Below are 21,184 nucleotides of genomic sequence, written 5' to 3' on the forward strand. Positions count from 1 at the left end.
CCTCATGCTTTGGGACTGCTTTTCGGCAAAGGGGACAGAACGACTGTATTGTATAAAGCAGAGGATGAATGGTGAAATGCATCGTCAGATTTTGAGCCACAACCTCCTTCCCTCAGTCAGAGACTTGAAAATGATTTGTGGCTGGATCTTCAAACATGACAATGAACTGAAGCACACTGGCTGCGTGAAAAGCATATCAAGGTTCTGGAGTGGCCTAGCCAGTCTCCAGATCTTAATCCAATACAAAATCTTTGGATGGAGCTGAAACTTCGTTTTTCTCAACGACAGCCCCGAAAATCAATGGATCTAGAGAAGATTTGTGTGGAGGAATGGGCCAAAATCCCTGTTTCCATGTGTGAAAACCTGGAGAAGAACTACAGAAAGCGTCTGTCCTCTGTAACTGTAAACAAAGGCTTCGGCACTAAATATTAATACTGATTTTCTCAAGGGTACAAATACTTATGAACCCCAGTAAACTACAAATGAATTATTTAAAAAATCACACAATGTAATTTCTGGATTTTTTTTTTCAGATTATGTCTCTATGAGAGGAAATGCATCTATGATTAAAATTTTAGACCTCTACCTATTTTCTAAGTGGGTGAACTTGAAAAATCACAAGGGGTGCAAATACTTCTCCAGGTGAAAGATACATCTTACAGATGCGCTGGGACACATCATCAGTGATGTTTCCTAGCTTCATTGGGGGTTTCGGGTCTTTCAACATCAGACCCCCTCAGCCTAGGTGACCCGATCGGGGTGATCAATCCCCGGCCTGTGTCCCAGCAGCGTTTGCCCACGGCTCTGCCCTTTTAATCCAAAGCCATCTTGTGGCTTTCTTTGCGGCTTTAGTTGCGGATCTGACAGACTTACGCTTTGCCTCCCCGACAAGTCCTAGCCGGGTGAACAGTCTGCAGAGTGACCACCCTGAAAATCCCCGGCAGCCCACCTCCAGAGGCTCACAGATTGTCTTCCAGCCTTTCCTCCTGCACTCTTCCACCAGCTCCTGTTACTTGGCATGCTTCCTTTCATTTGCCTCGTCCATGCGTTCCTCCCATGGCGCAGTCAGTTCTAGAATAATCAACTGCCTGGTGGAATCTGAAACAATGACAATATCTGGGCGGAGCCTGGTTGATGTAATCCTGGAAGGGAACTGCAGTTGCCTGCCCAAGTCCACTTCCAGTTGCCAGTCGTTGGCCGAGATGAGGAGGGCAGACTTTTCCTTTGGTGGAGTACTAGGCTTCTCTCCAGCTCTGGAATGTGATGGTTTGTGGCTTGTGGTGGCCTTTGCTGTTGTTAATGGCAGTGGCAATGATGTCAGCGACAGCCCCAAGCACCTGGTCGTGACGCCAGCGATAGCGCCAGTCTCCAAGGGCTTTTGGGCAGCTGCTGAGTAGGTGTTCTGGGGAGCCCCGTCCTGAGGAGCGCGGGCAGGATGGTGTTTCCGTTTTTCCCCAGACATGGAGGTTTGCTGGAATTAGAAGGACGTCGTACACGGCCTGGATTAAGAACCTGATACGATGGAAGTCTGCTTTCCAGATGTTGGACCAGGTGATTTTCCGTTGCAGAACATTCTCCCATTTAGTCCATGCTCCCTGCTGCCCCATTCCCACCATCCTGCTGACTCGTGCTTCCTCCACGCCTGCCCGCACTTCCTCCTGGATCAGATGCCGACGCTCCTTGCCCTGGGCCTTGTCAACTCTGGTTGACGGAAAGTAGCCATTGCCATGGACCCCACCAGTGCCTTCTACCTCAGCCGTGACTCAGCTACATCTATGGCTTTGCCTGAAGTCCATTTTCTGCCTGTTTGCACCTGAATACCAGCTAATGCAACCTTTGGATCTCTGGATTCTCTGTATTGTTGTGCTTCCCGTTTTCTGCACACCATGAACTCTTCAGTGAGGCCACTGATTGGGAGCTGTCGTATGTTACTGGTGCCATACAGAGCAGAACTGCTTAGGCTGCGTGGCAGATGATTCTACTCCACACTGTACATGTGTGGCACAGCTATATTGGGAAGAGTTCCACCATCATCAGGACATAAATCGTCCTCAAAACCATCTTCCGCGAAAACGAAAACAGTTTCATATCATTTAATGTCTGATTCGCAGAAGAAAAATGAGTTGTCCAACAAATCGCTGTCTATGTTGATTGTACGTTCTGCTGAGCACGTACAGGCTACCGTCCGTGACGTGACAGCTGCTAGCAAACAATGTTTAGCCATGCTGTTGAATTGGCCGAGCGTCTGTGGAACTCCCGCGGCGTGGGCAAGAAAAATCAGCTTTTCTTCAGTGAGTATGGAACATATTTACCAGAGGCTGACAGGTTATTTCTACATACACTATATAATAATAGGGAAAAAATAGTTATGTGATTTCGGAATGCGACATATTTCCTCTTTAAGCCGGACATGGCTCGCGAGCCATATGTTCTTGACCCCTTGGTTTGATACATGTGGTACGGCAATAATGTGTTTTCTGTATGTGATATTTTGCTGGCAACAGCAGATTAAAGAATGAAATTGAATAAATTAGCGAGGTCTGCACTGTATTTGATTGTTTCTGAGTGGAAATCTGCTCAAGCCACATGGGGCCCCTCAACCACTCCTGATATTTTTCTCTCTTATGTGCTCCCATTTTTTTTTTTGCCTGGTGTGTATTACTGTATGTGTATTGGTTTCTTTCAACTTGTAGGATTCTTGCTTTGCTCGGAAATGAATCGATATTTCGTAGGCCCGATTTATAGATAATGTATTGTGACAGCGACAAATGCCTTGGTGAAAAAGGTTTCTAAAGTTGCAGCCTAAATGAATGTTATTACAGCAAAAATGCACATTTCATTGTATTGGCAGCAGAAGCAGCCCTTCGTAGTCCTGTGTATGAGTTTATATGAGTTGAATATGGATCCATTTCCCAGGTAATTGAATTGATACTGTCATGCATGGGGGCAGTGCCACATTGCTCTGCAAGGCGGACGGCGGTCTGATTGAATTTGGATGGAGGAAAACGTCCAGGGATGTGTGTGTGTGTGTGTGTTTCTCTCTGGATGTTGAAGACTGTTGTCAGCAACCACCACTAAGATAACACACCTGACTGTGTTCATGATTACTGCCGTACAGCCAATTGTCTTCCGTTTATCTGCTGCCACAACCCTGACACATTCAAATATCCACAAATACAACACAACGCAGAGGCCATTTAAAATGCCAGCTTGGGCAAGCATACTACTAAATATTCATTTTGTCTTTCCTGGTGGAGATTTGCTTCCACTCGGTTACGGCCGATTGATGAGAGAGAAGAGGGAGTCTGACAGTTGTTAATTTGCTCTCAGTTCACCTGATTAGAAACACTGCCACTGTATTACTAGAGCGGCTGAAAGACGAAGAATTGCTGGGGCAACAAGGAAACTGTAAATATGGTAGTAGCTGTACAAGAGGGCAAGATGTGAGGAAATGGAATGACTAATTTGGGGAAACCCAAAAACAAAACAAGGGAAAGCAATGTAGGAACATTTAATGGCGGGTGAGTTTGTTTGACACTATGAGTGAAGGGAAATATGATGACAATTGGGAGCAATCAGCGAAGGTGTGACTGGGGTTCTGAGATAGAGATGAAAGGGTAAGCGAGAAATAGGCCCACCTATATTTCACAAAATGCTGGACAAGTGAATGTCGTTCCAGTATAAGGTACTTTCAACCAAAGTCATCTGTTCGCTGTCAGTATCGTTTACAGGAAAAGGCATCAAATGTAGTTTCTTTGCAACTTGGCTTGCGGGTCTTGTAAGGATAATAAAATGTACACAAACATGACAGCCAACTAATGTAGGTAGTTAGCACACAGGGTGGCGTGGCTCAGTGGTAGAGTAGTTGTCCCCCAACCCAGAGGTTGTGGGTTCATTTCGCCGCCCTGATGAAAGTATCCTTGAGCAAGCTACTGAACCCCACGTTGCTTCTGGTGCTGTGTCACCAGTAGGTGGATGGCGATGTAGTGTAAAGCGCTTTGAGAGCCTTGAAAGGTGGAAAAAGCGCTTATACAAGTTTACCACCACTTATCTACAGGGGTACTCGCCACGCTGTCATACTCTCTAGTTCCCCTTCGGTGTGTTTGTCTTTTGTCCGTTACATTTTCGAGCTCACACCCATTTATGCACTGTTTTGTTTTTTAACTCTTTACTTTTTATGAGCACCATTTAAACCTTGCGGCTGATGCTCATTCCTAACATCTTGATCTTGTGAGAATGCTTTCAGCAAAGATATCTGCTGTACAGTCTATGCATTTGCAAAACTGATTCTGAGTCAAATGCTTATTTATGCATATTTTTTATGAAAAGAATCTGAATCGCATTTAGTTATGCAGAGCCTAAAAAGAGCATGAAAGACTGGAAGGACTTAATATATTGTTTAAATCAAAATGTATGGATAGGCATACAAATATTTAGCATTGATACAAGTACATAAACATAGTGTCAACTTGTGAATTATTTCGCCCGGATTTTTATACTGTAGCGACTGTTATTTATTATTTGTCACGCCTGCAATGGTTCATGGGAAGCTGTGGCAACCATGACTGAGAGTCATGGTCTCTTGGGGTTGTGCGGTATGGGTCACAATAGTAGCAAGTTTGAAACATAAAAACTGTCTCTCTCATTCTTCTCCATGACAATCACAATACCATACACAGTGATGGGAAATTGATTGTGCATTAACCTCTTTATGATGTCCTTTTACTATTACTACATTACTGCTGCATCTCCAGGGAAAGTATCTGCCATTCAATTTGATTGCGTTCGTGTTGCACCAACCCAAGCAATGCTGGGTCATACTGCTTGTGGAGCACTGTCCACGTCACAGGACATAGGTTGGTCCCGAGGACCATTCGAGCTGCCCTTAACCAGCCTTCGGGAATTGGTCAAGGGGGCGCCACCCACACTGCACTAAGCAATGAAACTAGCCCAACCCCTCAGGGCACCCACACGTCAGCTCTGTAGCAAATGATCAAAAACTACAGAAGATTAAAGAGGTCCAGTGACATGCACCAGGATCTACAGCCACTTTAGTTGTCAGATAACATTTCTTAACCCTTACAAATCCTGGGAAGCGCCCACATGTCATGTGCACAGTGTCATCTTTGAAGCCTTGTCACACTGTAATTACGCCACCCTCGTGGTCGCCTTTGAAAGTGTGGAAGTTTCACTGGAAGGTTCTCTTGTTTTTATTTGAAGTCAATTGACCAAGTAAAACGGGAAACAACATCATTGACAATCATCATTAAAAAAACATTAAAACGCTGCATGGACCGCGTGTTTATCGCCACATTTCCATCATTTCATGTACTTTTTCAAAACGAAAATCACCACTAAAAACTACATATCCCAAGAGCCATTATGAGGTCATGAAGGTCAAGTGTAATGTGAATTATTTTTCATAAATTGCTGAGCAAGGCGCCACCTTACGAGAGGGAGGTGAAGTAGCGAGCCACGGCCAGTTGGATTGAGTGAGTGACTTTATGAAACATGCGGAAGGAATGGAAAACCAAATTTGTGACGTAGCTCTGTGTCTTGTTCCACGGCGAAACTGAGTGGCATGCCTAAAAAAATTGAACTGATCTAGTTTATTCAACTTCATTTGACTTTTCCTTTGGATTTTTTTTCCACAATCAATCTTTTCAATTTGTAATTAGATGTGTGTGTTTGAGAAGCGTGATTGTATGTATATACTTTTTATAAGGTCATGGGTGCAATACCGAACCTCACAAAGAGATATCGTCCAAACCCTTTTTTGTGTAGGACTGAAATATTCCCCCCCCCCCCCCACTATTTTGCACTACTGGTCTGCTATATGTAACCTGTTTTGACTATAGTACCGTCATTTTCGCATTATAAGCCGCCACTCACCAAATTTAACACGAAAACGGCATTTGTTAATCGATAGGCCGCACTGGACTTTAGCCTGTTATGTCCCAAATGGAAGGCTTGCTAAGGATGCAACATAAAATGAGCCACACATTTACAAGTGGACACAAATCAACAATTTATTGACACAAGCCAAATAACAATGAGTACAAAATACGAAAGAAGTTTGCTTCAGGGTAAGTCCAGGCCAAAACAACAAACAAAAGGAATCTACATTTAAACCCCACCCGCTAACTAAACCCTGATCGTAAAAAAAGAAACAACAAAATGACACAGCCACTACCTTGGCTTCCTACACTAAACGAAACAGGAGAAAACGAGTTGAACAAAAATGGCAGCTTACCCCTACTGCTTTGGTGCTCTTATTTACAGTGGAGTGGCAAAACACAAAAGACCTCACAGAAAAAGCGGGAGTGTAACAAACTAGCAATTGAATGCGAAGGTGAATGTATGGCGAGCAAAAGCAGCTGGCAAGGAGGTACGCGGCACAAATGCTGTCAATGTCCATTGACAGCGGCTTACTTTTGAAGCTTGGCACCCTTCCTTCGTGCCAGCGACGTCGTCTGCCCGTCCAGCGTCAATCAGCTTCCGTCACAGTGGGAGGGGAAGCAGCCAGCTGGCAGAGGATCAGCTGACTGTTGATATCTCAAGAAAAAACAACAACGGCCAGGACCGTCACACCCGACACCTTTAAAACAAACATATACCCTTATTATAGCCTTAATAGCTAGCGGTAGTGGGCCTGACCCCAAGTATATTTCAAAATTTTGGAGGGCCAATAACAATGGGGCCTCTTTTGGCCCAGTTCCACCCCAAGTCACCTACCGAAGGAGGGAACCAGTTACTAACTAACACATTGTTTACTAAGTTGTAGGTTGGTGAACCGTCAGGCCTCGGCAGGGCAGCAGCTTTCAAACATGAATTTTGACTTTGATTACAATGCTGAGCCCTTAGTAACCCATAACTGACCACATAACTAATTTTCAAAGATGGGAAAACGTTTTCTACCACTAGATCATTTCCCAAAATGAAATGAACCCCGTCAACATGTAACTGTTCATGTACGGCGACCTTTACAGGGCCGACAACTAGTGGGCAATGTAAATACACATTATGTGATGGTGCCCGAAATAGAATCATTTTAAAGTGCGTACGACAGGATTAAAAAAAGTCTTAAATAGCATTATTACGTGATCATATTTTACGAATCATATTTTGAGACGATTTGACTATATACAACAATTTGGCAAAGCACAGATGATGAGATATTAGTCTTTTAATCCGCCGTTTAGCCACGCCTACCATTATAGGGCTCTAGCGTCCTGAACAGGTGGATGACGTCGGCAGGGTAATGGTTTCATCTGATTTACAATTCAGCCCATTGAAGGGGAATTATTCAGAACAAGGAAAATGCGACGATGAGAGCCGCAAAATGTGATTGTGTCAGTCTCGCCACTCCAATATTTTGACAGGATATTCTTTTTATTGAAGTATTCTTCCCCAATTGCTATGTAAGTGGTATGGTCATGACAAATAACAGTCTTGTGCGAAATGGAATATGAAATAATTAAAAAGTGCATTTATTCAGTACGACATACAGTAGAAAAATTACTTCATAATGGTCAAAACTGTCGACTTCACCTTTACTGTCGAACCTCCCGAACGATATTTTATGCCAACGTAGTTAGTCAGGCTTTTGTCATTTCCCTGCCCCGGCAAACCAAGAGGCAGACAGCTAGCCGACATGCTAACCCGAACCGAGTGACGTCTCAAAGTCTTATTTTCGCGTTTCGAAGCGAAAAATCACCACATTAAACTAGCTTGGATCATATCACATGGCGGCGGGGTTGTCGATTAGCCTCGCCGATCGGCAAAACGCCCAGCGGCGAGCAAGTTACAGCTCGTTGCCCTTCTACGGACAGGAGAGCTCGCCAGGGAAGCAGCTGTAGAGTACCGCCGGACAAACCGGCTGACATCAGAGGAGCGCGTAGCTGCCACATAGTAAACATGAATATGGCGTAATATAATGCTTTACTACACGGCGAAGACATAAACGGAGAGCGGCTTGCAGTTTTTTTGCAGCTAAAATGGCAGGATATGTTTGAGGATGTTCGTGGAATAATTCACGCAGCTGCTCAAATGTGGAAACTTTGCTTGCCACACACCACCGATCTGACAGGACTGCCTTCTCATGAGCCAATTCAACAAAAGTTTGAGTAGGCGTTTTTCTACACTCCCGAAATTTTTGTCTGTACGCTTCCCAGACTAATTCATATTCATAATGTCGTCTCTTTCACGGTGTCATAGTCCATGCTATGGTCCATGGAAAGACATGAATTGCTGAATAATTTACACTGGAGCAAAATGCTCCACACATTTTTGAGAGAGCTGAGGGAATACGCTCAAAAGCAGTAAAATACGAGTCCACCTCACTCTCACTTATTTTTTTTAAATCACAGTCAACGGGATCTAAAACATTATGTGCAAGCTAAAACCACCAGTTAAAATGATCAAGAATTGAGTCAAATAGATTTTTTAAAAAACTTGTTCTTATGAAAACTGATAATCACAATGAAAGGGCTCATTTTTGGGCTGTCAATAAATTGTAATACCTAAAATTTGGAGTGTTAAAAACAATTTTGGTGTATTCAAATAAAATGGAATTTCTGTCCACAGTTGTGCAAATGGCTGCGGTGCCACCTTCCCTTATCCCAGTACTGGCTGAGAAAGCATAACTAAAATCCAGCCAAGTCTCAATTCCAAAAAAACAAGTTTGTAAGTCATTTATGATTTAAAAAAAAAAAAAAAAAAAAAAAAGTGCATAGGGAAAAACCCTTGTTTTAGCTATAGGCCTCAAGTCACCAAGGAGATACAGTATTCTGGTAACTAAGTGAATGGGAAGGGAATGTTAAAAATCTGACAATTTTTATGGTTCACTGATATAGAAGTGGATGTGAAGGGAGGAGGTGTACGTACCCACAGCATGATGATTCTATTGCGAGTCCAAACATTTATGACAGGAAATGGGAGTCATGGATCTTTCGATGGAGGTGGTCTCTTGTAAAAAAAAAAAAAAAAAAAAAGTCTAAGTTGGTTATCAAATACGAAAAAGTTGGTTTTTCACTTGTTTTATCATATCATGATTTTCTAGCCATATGTGTGAGGCGAATGAACTTTACATTTCCAAAACATGAAGACAGGGATCCAGATATGATAGATATCTTTTGCTGCTGTAATGAGGGTGATAAAGTACACCTTGAGTTTTTCTGATTGCTGAAGTTTGAGCTCAATGCTATGACATGAATGAAAACTGTTGAGGCTGAGGAAATGTGAGCATGATGTTGGGCGCAGAGTTATGGATGTCCAGGACGAGAGCCACTGGGTGGCATAAAACATGGGCATTCCTCACACCCGTGTTGTTTTTGGCAGCCCTTTTCAGTTTCATCTTAGTCTTTTGGACTAAATAGTGATTCGTCTTAGATATATTTTAGTCCTTTCTATATGTGTTGGTCTTTGTCTACTTTTTGTCGTTGAATACTCAAGATGTTTTCGTCTGTAAAAAGGCTTTATATATATTATCTTTATTCCGGAATCTCACAGTGGGTCCATAGCACACACACACCAACAAAGAAAAAAAAAAGAATACCGTACATACGGAGACATAATAATAAAGTGACTTGAAAGGAAAAAAAAAAAACAGAACAACAAGGAAGCACTGGCAATCAGTGCACAACAAACAGGCTTTTGTGCCAATGGCACCACAGGCTCGAACTAAATCTAAAGCTCATTGTAGGGTCTGTTAAATTCATTATAATATTATTTCCAGACTCATTTAGCCGACACATGAAGCTGTACATCAATTTTCTTAAAAGCGCTTTAAATGTGGGTAATCCAGAGCTAACAAATAATTGACTGGCGCTGTACCATCTAGGCACACGCAGTAACAGCCTCAGGGCATCATTGTAGGCTACATTTAGCCTCTGCATGGATTTAGCTGTGTACCTTGACCACAGGTGAGCTGTGTAAAATGGTGTGCAGTATGCCTTAAACAGCGAGGTCTTAATGTGGGGGGAGCACATAGAAAATCTTCTTTTGAGCATATTTGCCTGTGCATAAAGTTTACAACATTGACGATGAATATCCCTGTCATCCGACAAGTCTTCAGATATGAAGTGGCCGAGGTATTTGGCTTCATTGCAAATATTCATAGCTATTTTGCCAAGAAAGAACTGAGGGAATATAGCCGCCCTATCTTCTTTAGAACGGACAATCATGATATTACTTTTCTCTGCGTTATATTTGATGTCAAAATGATCACCAAATTCGGAACATATCGAGAGTAACTCCTGCAAGCCAGCACTGCATGGGGAGAGCACCACCACATCATCTGCGTACATAAGATGGTTAATGACAGTGTCTCCTACAACACCTCCCGTATTACACTTATTGAGTCGGCTGGATAAGTCGTCCATGAAAACATTGAACAAATATGGAGAGAGAATTCCTCCCTGTCTTACACCATTACCTACTTTAAAGCAAGCAGAGACCGAGCCACCCCATTTTATGCGAACAAGTTGATTTGCATACCAGAAGGCCAGAATACGGATTATGTATTTGGGCACCCCTCTTTTTGCTAACATAAGAAAAAGTTTGCTGTGATTGATCCGGTCAAAGGCTTTCGATGAGTCAATGAAGCATAAAAACATTGTTGAGTTTAGGCTTCGATATTTAAATAATAGCTCCTTCAGAGCAAATATACACATGTCGGTTCCATGTTTCCTTTTAAACCCGAACTGATTGTCGCTTGTCGAAATAAATGAAACAATTCTGCCCAGTATGATTGACTCTAGAACTTTAGAGAGCACACTGGCCAGGGCAATAGGTCTGTAATTATCTTTACTATTGATTTTACCAGCCTTGTCTTTTAAGATAGGCACGAGTTGTACTGCCATCATAGAGTCAGGTAAGATGCCATGCTTAAAAAACCCGTAAAAACACAAGGCAAGAAGAGGGATTATTTTCTGACTGGCATGTTTTAAATGCTCAGCTGTAATACAATCGGCACCACCAGCCTTATTGTTTTCTAGTTCAGTAATAGCTTTGTGGATTTCATCCGGGGTTATCACTAAAATCTCACTGAGGTCAACATTATCCGGTATGTATATATCACTCTTAATACAGTTAAACAGCTCATAGTAGTGCTGTCTCCATAATTCCGCAATGTTATTCGAGCCACATACTCCGTTAATGTTAAAAGGTAAGGGAGCTTTACACTTATTCAATATTTTCACCTCTTTCCAAAAGTCACAGTATCTATGATTACTAAGTTTGCCAGCAAGGGAGTCTGCCCTCATACTGGCCTCATTCCTACTAATAAAACGTACAGCAAGCTTAAACCTTGCATTTGTGCGCTTTTTATTCTCAAAAAGAGGCCCACATCTAATTCTGCCAGATGCCGCCCATTCTTTAAAGGCTTGCCTAGCTGCTGAGTGAAGTTCAACCACATAAGAATTCCATCCAGGCTTGGCATGAGGAATTTGCCCATTATTGTTATTATGTAAAGTTTTACCAGAGTCATATAGGCATTTAACGATGAAATCATACAAGCTGCACAAATCTTTGCGATGCTGTATGTTTTTGCAGTTTATATCGCAACATAGTAGAGTTTGCTTTGGTAATAACACGGAATCTAACAACATATCCGTTTTTAAGGTGTACTTGCTGATTGTCTCATTTGTTAGGGCTGACCAGTTAAGTTTACTAAAGCTGGCTCTGCTTTCGTCTGCGCTTATCATTGGTATTTTCTCCACTTTGACACACATTAATAACGGAATATGGTCAGATGTAGCTTTAGTTTAAATAAATAAATAAATAAATAAAGGTTTCCAACAATATCAAATGAACACTGAAAGACAAGCACATATAACTTCATGAGCGTTTTCCAATGGTTTTATTTGCAGCCAGAAGCATGGAGCATTCCGTAGCCGATGTAAACAATACAACAACTGTTTAAGAGGACACTTGCGATGCCAAAGTTGATGCTAATGCGAATGTTATGCTAACACTATACTGTAAGTTACATTTAACAGGAATCCATATTCTCTCTTGCCAAGATAAGAAAACAAATCTTACAATATGTTTCAAAACAAGCAAGCCTGGCTAAAAGAACATTTTTTTTAAATCCATCTTAGGTAATGAATGGGTTAACCACCTGTCACTGGTCACAGTGAGGGTGGAGGCGGACGACATGTCGCATGAGTGACACGACCTAAACACTGCTACGATGCAGGCTGACTAACTACAAACACAATAAGAAAATGTCCCGCATATGACAGAAACTATGTCGCATTTTCATCTCGTCTCTGTTAGGGCCTCTGCCCCTCGCTCCTGAGACCTAGCCCACCTTGGGCAGGTGGACATGTTTTTAATCTGATTGCAGGATGGACGTCTAATGGGTGGAGCGGCCACAGGTGCAGACAACAGCAATTAGCAGTCTTTAAAAGTGGATGGCACCGCATTGTCGCCCAATCAACTTTTCTGGTTCTTCGTCAGTTGCGTCTCGGAGTTTTTATTGATTCTCTCTGAACGCCAGCTCACAATTTTTTTGCTCTCGCCGCACGACCTGCTTTGCGCGCTTCTTGTCAGATTCTACGTCTACCACCTTTCCGAGCCTTATTGCCTCACGAAGTCTCGACTACCCCGAGCAGAAAGATCCACACACCCCCTTCGTCTTACAACGGTCTACTCACCCTCTGACCTTGGCTCCGGCATTAGCCAACTCACTTTTTTTTCCCGGTCTCAACGGAAATAAATAATTTTTTTTCGTGCTTGTGTCTGCTCAGGGATCCTCCCCATTTTGTGTACCCTAACATTCTTGACAGATGAAAACTGGTGATTGTCTCGTTGTGGTACAGTCATCCAAGAGAGTTTTTAGCTCCTCTATGTCACGTCATTGTCATGAGAAAAAAAATTATCGTAAACTAGATATGACTAGCAAGGGTGGTGGTTCGAATTTTTTGCTTGTTTGTTTAAACTGGCTAGAGTAGGCATATTCGTGAACATTTTTGCTTAAATTTTAGAGAGGATGAGATTCTCACTCTCTGGTAGGGGAAGTACTTTCCACAAAACCTGGCAGCCCTTTAAAGACTACCTGGATGGACTCACAATCTCCCAAGAAAGTGACTAGAAGCCCCTCCCCCTTCCACTTTTATTATAATTTACTTAGTTTAGATAATATTTAATTTGACTTTTTTTTCATAATATCAATGAATTGTACTATTGAACTGTGTGCTTTTTTCCTTGCTTTATTTATTTATTTATTTTTCTGTGTTTTGTTTTGTTAGTGGTGTCTGTGTGGTTTGTGTAAAATAGATGGAGGACTTGCTCACGATAAAGCCAATCATAACTTTATTTTCCCTTGGAATTATGGCAAAGACTAAGTGTTTACGCTTTTTGTCTTACACCAAATGGGCCATGAAAAAGATTACTCGAACTGTTACTTTGTGTTTGGCAGAGATCTATTGAATGAGGTACGTGTATCAAAAAGCTCAAATAAAAAGATGTATGCAAAAAAAATTTTTTTACTTATATTTTAGGACACTAAGCACTTGAATACAGGTGCCCAGAGGAAAACGCTATTTCCATATAAGCCAAAATATTGGGGAGCTCATCCTGATATTTCCAGAGGTTGAAGTGCGTTTGAGGAGATACGGCATGTCAACACTAATTTTAGTGATGCCCGATCATTGATTTCAAACCTAGCAATTGCGATACTCTGATTCATTGTCATAGTTAGTGTTAAATATATGTACCATTTGACATAAAATATCACAACGAAATGAAAGTACACCTTTTTCACAAATATCGGGTATAAATATCTATAAAATGTGATGAATTTTCTTAGTTTCACTTTTATTTATTTTAAAGCAGATTTTACTTCAGAAGTCACGGCAATACTGATTTATGAGTGGATCATGCTATTAATTTCACAGATTTGAGTGTTTGGGTAAAAAGTATGTACAATGCATATTTCATGCATGTAAATGAGGGACACAGTTTTTTCTAGGGGTAAGAAAAAGTAAAGTGAGCCTAGATTCAAATTCTAAGTGGAAAATGTCAGTTTAGTGGACTGAAGTTACTAGTACATCTTTCTACTATTACATCAGTTCATTAGATACATCAACGTTGTTCACAGAGACAGGTTTACTGTCAAAAATCGGTATTGATTCACTACCTCAATTTCACTTCAGTAAAAAAAAAAAAAAAATCACTTCAGTCAGCAGAGAATAATTCAAAGGTCTCTGTTATTACAAGGCATGCTGTTCTTTAAATCCTGAAATGAAATCCATTTTTTGGTCTGATGATTCCTTTAAACAATGTTCAACACGGTCATGGAAAAAGAGAAAATAGCCACCTGTCTACCCTGTCTCCGTGCTACACACAAATGGCAATACAAATGCACACACATGCAAGCACAAACAAAGTATGAGATGTGACAAAAAGGAATACATGGATAAAAAACGTCTTTTACCAGGAAAACTGGAGAAAGGTGTTAGATGTGCAACTCTTTACCTACTGCAAATGATAGCATACAAGCTGTTTTGCTCATATTAGTAATGCACTATAATCCATTCTTCAACCGAAACCGTTAACCAACAATTTCCTCCTGGCTGATAACCGATAATTCAAGCTGATAAGTCTATAAAAAAAAGATGTGTGTAGCGGATGATGTTCGTGAGCTGAGTTTGCGTTGCCGTGTTCGGCAGCTCGTGTCTCTTTTTCTTCTCGTGTCTCTGCCGGAAACGCGCGCAACAAAGAGTTGCTCCCCCCGGAACACAACATACCCCACATTAGTTCCATGGGTGAATTATGAACATATAAGGTACTTCCACTTTAGCCTGGTACTCCAGACTCACCGCTGTTCCAGATATTGAGTCTGGCCACCATTAAGCGGATAAAATTTCCAGGGCGGAGCAAACCACAGCAAACAGACAGCGGAGTGGACCAATCAGCGACGGGCGGGACGAGGAGAGCGGAGTTTATTCAACATGGCTAGCGCGAGACAGACTGTTGTCAATGACTTGTGTCGATGTGTTTTTGGTAATTTAAAACTGATTTTACCGTGGATTGGAACATATTCTTGGCTCTCCTGTTCGCCATCTGTGTTGTTGTGGAGACGACTTCCGACGCAGAAGAGTGACGTTGCTCGTTAAGAACACGTCACGCAAATAAACGCATCTGATTTGTCGATTGATTTTGTACTTGCTCGAGAGGCCGTTAATGGGCTGGGTCCCAGACTATACTCTCAGTGTTTGAAAAACACAGGGAGAACAGTCTGGCCGTGCCAGGCAACTTCCACTTTACTTCCGCATGTCTGCTAGCAACTTCCGTTTTAGAATTTCTCCATCCAAAACAACAGTGGAGCTGGAGTAACATGACTCATCATAATCCCTAAAACACAATTTGGAAATACTGCATCCTTCTGCCATCATCACGACAGGGGAGGACAACATGTTCATGAAGGTGTGGCAGATGTGGAACCATGCTCGTGCCACCACAAAGACTGGGTGTTTTTGTAGCCATGTTGCTGCTGTGTTATGGAAGTATGTTCTTCCCATCCCTGCATTCTAATGTGTCTGCTGCTCAAAAAATACAAAAGCTAAAATGTTGCGCGTGAAATGACTTGTTGCCTTTGCTATTGTTATTACGATGATGATTGTAATTATGATGATCTGTAATATAATTTACTACAACTACTGTATCTGCTGCTAGCCTGTGGCTAATCAGTACGTGTTGGATGGCACGATTACGTCAACGCATTATAAGTGTTACAAGTTTTTTGTTCGTTTGTTTACAGGTGGAAAACACTGGTAGGCAAGGGAAGATAAATTGATGTGCCTCGCAGCAACAATTACTGTACATTGATGGACATTGTAATGTGTGGCAGGGCAGGATGAGTGCATAAAAAGTAAAAAAAAATGGAGCAGACTTCCACCTATGCACTTTTAATTCACAAAAAAAAAAAAAAAAAAAAATCCAGCTCAACTACTCGTCACTCGGGAGTGCATAGGACCACGCACACATGATCACCCTTGACTCCCCAAAGAGTCGGTAGCAACAGAAGTGACCGTTACAACATATATCGAGACTACGTGCGTTCTACCCGTGGGTGGGCGAGAGGCTGGGGCAGGAGACGGTGGCCCGCCTCGCGGCAGACCGTCAGCTTGATCCCGAGATCCATCATCGAGCTTTTGAACTGCAGCAACTTTAAGATACGCTATTGGAGCTGGAATTACCGTGGACAGCAGGAGAAAGCCCGTCTGGAGGCCATAATGTCGGGTGAAAGTTTGACGAGGCCCCGTTTTAAATGAAACGGAAAAAAAATCATGTTGTCCAAATGTTTTATTGCGACAAATATCTGCAATAAAAAAGAATGACATACTATTTTTGTTTATATTTATATACCTTGAAGTATTTCCTTCTAACAACAAAATCCGTGTCAGCCCTTCTGCATTCGGCATATGTAATATAATTTGTAATTTCAAGTGGCCGGCGTAGCAATCTACACCTCACATCAACACAGGCTGATTGGTTGTTATAATTTTGTCCACAAATGATCAACGAAGTGGTAAGAACAATCATACAATCTCATCTGCGTCGTGCTGAATCAATTTTTGGAGATTCCGTGGGTTCCTCTGCTTTGAGTTCGCAGTTTTAACTTTGTCAACACACTGCTTACTTCAACTGAAATGCATGTTGTTCTTTCTAAACCGGAAGTTCAGAACAGAAATTTTCCATGATGGCGCCGCCCGTGTTTCGCTCAGGAAACTTGTCTATACACAAGGACAAATGTTACTGCGCAAAAATAGAATTTATTGCTACTTTTAGTGGGAAATTTCAACATCTAAACAATGACAGATTGTCAAAGGTGTCTCTAGTGGTCAAAAGCTCCGTAGCTTTCCGTTTGTTTATTGCGCTAGCAGCAGCCTCGTAGTCGTTCCACAAATCTTTGTGATACAGCTTCAAATGGCTGATCAGGTTTGTGGTGATTAAAGACGACGCTTCCTTTCCACCTTGTGGAACTTCTGCATTGCATGTTGTGCAGATGGCGAGAGCGTTATTTGCATCACACACAGAAAAGTAAACTCACACTGGTGACAGAGCTGCCATATTATCCTACTGCTTCAAGCATGTTGTGTCACACGTCAATCATGCGACAGGGGCTTCAGAGGGAGAAAGGGTTGAGGTGCCGGCGCCGAATTGGACAAAGCTGTCTTGATTGAGCAAATTTGGAGGCTAAATCAGGTCTATTATCATCGGATTGCGTTATTAGTTGAATTTTTAAAAATCTGGATTATTTGTGTGACGACATAATTGCCATTATCGGCCGATAATTGTTGGTAACTGTTTTTATAATATTCCCATATATGTTACATATTATATATATTATATACTATAATGAATTTAATATTCCACTGATTATACCTTTAACACAGAATAAAACACAACAGGTCTTACATAGGCAGAGTTAGATCTATGTGTATGTATGTGTGTGTGTGTGTGTGTGTGGGGGGGGGGGGGGGGGGGGGCAAAACATGTATGATGACCCCGCAATACAAATCTCAGCAACAATGACTTTGCAGAGTCAATATGATACACAGTCAGAAACAGTAGATGAATTAGATAAAAGTTCATGTCCAGGGCATCCCCCATCCTTGGACCCTCCATGTCGGCAAGGAAAAACTCAAAAAACCCTTTGGGAAAAATGAGAAACCTTGGGGAGAACCACAGTCAGAAGAGATCCACTCCCAGGACGGACAGGCTATAGACCCTACCCACGTGACGTCACAACTCCGCTCTCCTGAATGTTACCGCCCAATTGTCCGTCAAAACATAGTGTTAACCTGTTACGGCTACGTACATTCCTCCTATTTACGGCGTGTTTTTCTGCTCCTTAACATTAATAATCAAAATGGTGAAGGCGTGTGTGGCTGTTGGTTGCACTAACAGAGAAGATGGAAGGAGAGACTTGACGTTTTACCGTATTCCGAGGGATCCAAAGAGGAGAGCGAAATGGACGGCTGCAATTCGACGTGAAAACTGGGCACCAAAAAATCACCACAGACTATGTAGTAGTCATTTTATATCCGGTAAGATGCATTTAAGATATACTTAGAGGGTTTTGGGCTGACAAATAACCACAATTAAGATCATTGCTAGGCTAATCGCCGACAACATACACGTATGTATGTAGTGAGAGTGCTATCGCTAAACCATATAAACATTAAAAGCCTTAACTCCATTGACAAACGACATGAAATACATTAGACTTGACAGTGGATGTTAGCAATAACAAAAGATTTTGAATTGAAAATTTCGTAACTCACCTTTCCAAGCACAAGATAGATTCCTGCCGAATTTTCGTGGACGAGGACCTGTTTCACCCAACCAGCAACGAAGTATTTATAAGCATCCAAGCTCTTGAAGTTTTTCAAATTTTCGTGAGAATAGGCTGATTTTGTGTGGACAAGATAATTGTAAATATCAGCGTAGCAGATGTCAGGCAGACAGGGCGAAGACAGTGGGTCGAAAAACATCGATTTGGGCATCAAATATGGATCTGGCGACTGTATAGAATGAAGCTTTTCCACATAACGCCTTTTATGCAACACATCCAGTGAGTTTACGGCATCAGAAAGCACCGGGTCTTCCATGAAATGCATTTTAAATTCCTCGATCAATTGAAACCAATACTAATACAGAGACAAAATGACGGACAAGTGGGCGGAACCATACAGCGAGCACGTGGTTTTGTGACGTCGGTGGGTAGGGTCTATAGATGCACCAGGACTGCTGGTGTGGTGGGTATTAGCAGCAGGAGGTCCAGTTTGTAGAGATGCAATGGAATTAAGAAACAAGAGGAGGTCCATCTAGCCAGATGAGGGGGGGGGGGGGGGGGGGGCAACGAGAACGTCCATCCAGCCAGGGTTCCGGATAGTCAGGAGGCTGCAATTGAAAAATAAAGGGGGGAAAGGGGACACCGGGTGACTTGTGATGAAGATGTGTCAACTAGATATTAGAATTAGAAAAGAGAAATACAGTAAAGACAAGTGGTAGGTAGAGTAAGAAAAAGGGGATAGGACTCAGTGGCTGTACTTCCCCCAGCATTATAGCTTCTAGTGCAGCTTAGACTGAACTTTGAGTTTAATCCGATTTCAACTAGCCTGACCATAAGCTTTGTCTAATAGGAACGTTTTTAGTCTAATCTTAAATGTACAGACTGTGTCGGCTTCTTTAATATTAGCTGGAAGCTGATTCCATAAGACAGGAGCTTGGTAGCTAAAGGCTCTAGCTCCTACTGTACTTAGAGACCTTGGGACCTACCAGTAGACCTGCATTCTGAGAACGGAGTGTTCTGTTGGGGTGGTATCGAAATAGCATCGGTGAGATAAGATGGCCCCAAACCATTAATGGTCTTAAATGTATGAAAGAGGATTTTAAATTTAATTCTAAACTCAACTGGAAGCCAGTGAAGGGCCTGGAGCACTGGGGTGATGTGCTCTCTATTAGTTCCTGTTAAAAGCCTTGCTGCTGCGTTCTGGACTAGCTGAAGACCTTTTAGAGAACTTTTAGGACAAGCTGCAAGTAAGGAGTTACAGTAATCCAATCTAGATGTAACGAATGCATGAATTAATTGTTCTGCATCGTTTTTAGACAAAATATTTCTAATTTTGGCTATGTTGGGCTGGTGAAAAAAGGCTGTTCTGCAGGTTTGTTTAATATGAGCTTTAAATGATAAGTCTGGGTCAAATAGAACTCCTAGGTTTTTAACTTTGGTGCTGGAGGCTACACTTACATTGTCCGGAGTGACTATCTGGGCAGTTAGGGAGTCTCTCACACTTTTTGGGCCTATTATAAGGACTTCTGTCTTTTCAGGGTTAAGTAAAAGATAATTAGTGCTCACCCAGGTATTTATATCTCGGACACAGGTACTTAGTTTATCCACTTGCCTGATCTGTGCATGTTTAAATGATAAATACAGTTGTGTATCGTCAGCATAACAATGAAAGTTAATGCTATGTTTTCTGAGGGTATTGCCTAAAGGAAGCATATACAGTGTAAACAAGATGGGCCGAGGACCGACCCTTGCGGCACACCATAACTGACTCTGGAATACGGTGATGATTGCTGGTTTACATTGACAAACTGGTACCTATTAGATTAATAGGATTTAAACCAGCGGAGGGCTGCACCTCCAATGCCTATGTCCCATTCTAGTCTCTGCAATAAGATATTATGGTCGATTGTGTCAAAAGTTGCACTCAGGTCCAACAGAACCAGGATCGAGACTAATCCATCGTCAGCGGCTAGTACCAAGTCCTTAGTTACTTTGACTAATGCAGTTTCGGTGCTATGATGAACTCGAAAGCCAGAATGTGTGTTCCAGGCATCCAGACACACCTGGGATTCCACGTTTCTGAACAGAAGTGTCGATGTAGGAATTCTTGAGGAGGAAGTCTGTCAATCTTCGGGAAAGGATGCTGAAGAAGATTTTCCCCTCAACGCTAAGAAGTGAGATGGTCCTAAACTGCTCCAGCTTGGTGGAGTTTTCTACTTTAGGTATTCAAACACCCTCAGCCTGCCTCCACTGGTCTGCAACCGTTCCTCTGTGCCAAATCACTCGCAGGGTCCTCCAAAGACTTTTCAGCTGCTCCGGGCATCGCTTGTACATCTTGTAGTGCACTCCACTGGGGCCTGGAACTGAACTGGCTCTGGCTGCAGTAACAACTTCCTGGATTTCTTTCCAGATGGGCTCGCTGGTGATGAAATTGACAGTGGGAGATGGTATGTTCAATAAGGCACTGGAAGGCCTTAGATCCTTCTCTCTTTCAGGGTCGTTCAGGTTGTTTTCCAGGAAGTTGTTGACTACTTCTTTGGCGCAAACTAGCCGCCCACTGTGCCTCTGCCCCAATAGCTGCTTGGTGAATCCAAATGGATCTGCTATGAATGCTGTTCGCTTCCTTGCTCGCTCTCTCCTGTGCCATTCAGCTCTTCGCAGGGTTGTAAGTTTCTTCCTGCAGATGTTCCGGAGTTCAGTCAATGGCGCCTTCTCCTCCTCGGTTGCTGCCTTGTACTGCCTTGCCAGGGACCGGAGCTCCTGCCGCAGTTAATGGATCTTTTCTGCCTTTCGGTTCACGGTGTAATTGGAAATGCTGGGTTTGACTGCTTCCACACAGAACCTCTATGCTCCATAAGAGACAATGATGGTAGTCAT

At 42.3% G+C, this 21,184-nt stretch overlaps 1 pseudogene; it reads right to left on the bottom strand.

Annotated features, from left to right (window-relative positions):
* Positions 1 to 763: 763 nt before the first annotated feature.
* LOC130924357 (uncharacterized) lies at positions 764 to 21,184 on the bottom strand (annotated as a pseudogene).

The sequence above is a fragment of the Corythoichthys intestinalis genome, chromosome 11 (genome assembly GCF_030265065.1).
Source record: "Corythoichthys intestinalis isolate RoL2023-P3 chromosome 11, ASM3026506v1, whole genome shotgun sequence".
NCBI classification, from domain to species: domain Eukaryota; kingdom Metazoa; phylum Chordata; class Actinopteri; order Syngnathiformes; family Syngnathidae; genus Corythoichthys; species Corythoichthys intestinalis.